This window comes from Tigriopus californicus, chromosome 8 (genome assembly GCF_007210705.1).
Source record: "Tigriopus californicus strain San Diego chromosome 8, Tcal_SD_v2.1, whole genome shotgun sequence".
NCBI classification, from domain to species: Eukaryota; Metazoa; Arthropoda; class Copepoda; order Harpacticoida; family Harpacticidae; genus Tigriopus; species Tigriopus californicus.
The window spans coordinates 14,955,222-14,955,642 of NC_081447.1; the positions used below are offsets into that span (position 1 = coordinate 14,955,222).

The 421-nt window shown below is 41.3% G+C and overlaps 1 protein-coding gene across 1 annotated transcript in view; it reads right to left on the reverse strand.

Moving 5' to 3' along the window:
* LOC131885853 (transcription factor AP-2-epsilon-like) overlaps positions 1 to 421 on the reverse strand; it is a 27,189-nt gene that overhangs the window by 11,099 nt on the left and 15,669 nt on the right. The gene's annotated exons all lie outside the window — the stretch shown is intronic.

Below are 421 nucleotides of genomic sequence, written 5' to 3' on the forward strand. Positions count from 1 at the left end.
TTTCTTTTCATTATTCAAAGTGTCTTGGACATTTTCCGAAGGTGGTTGGTTGGTTGGTTTGAAGTTTGTGAAGTTTCGTTCAGTACTCTCCTTGAGACTTGAACTTAAACAGTTTCTTTTTCCCTTTCTTGTCAATTTTTCACCCCCGTTTCCGGGGGGCCAATTTTCTCACCAGGGTGGCTCCAGACCAAAGATTGTGTCCAAATCAGGGAGAGAAAATAATCCAGAAATCTTTGCAGACCTTGGGAGAATTTCTTCCCCTCTCACCCTCTTTCTCCCTCCTCTTAAATCTGTCACATATCAAAACCAGTGTGTAAAAACGACTGGTAGTAAAAAAATGGTATGACAATAATTCATGTGTTTTTATTCGGAGCCTCGAAGTGGTTGTTTGAACCAAGTCAGATTGGAGTTGCGAACACGC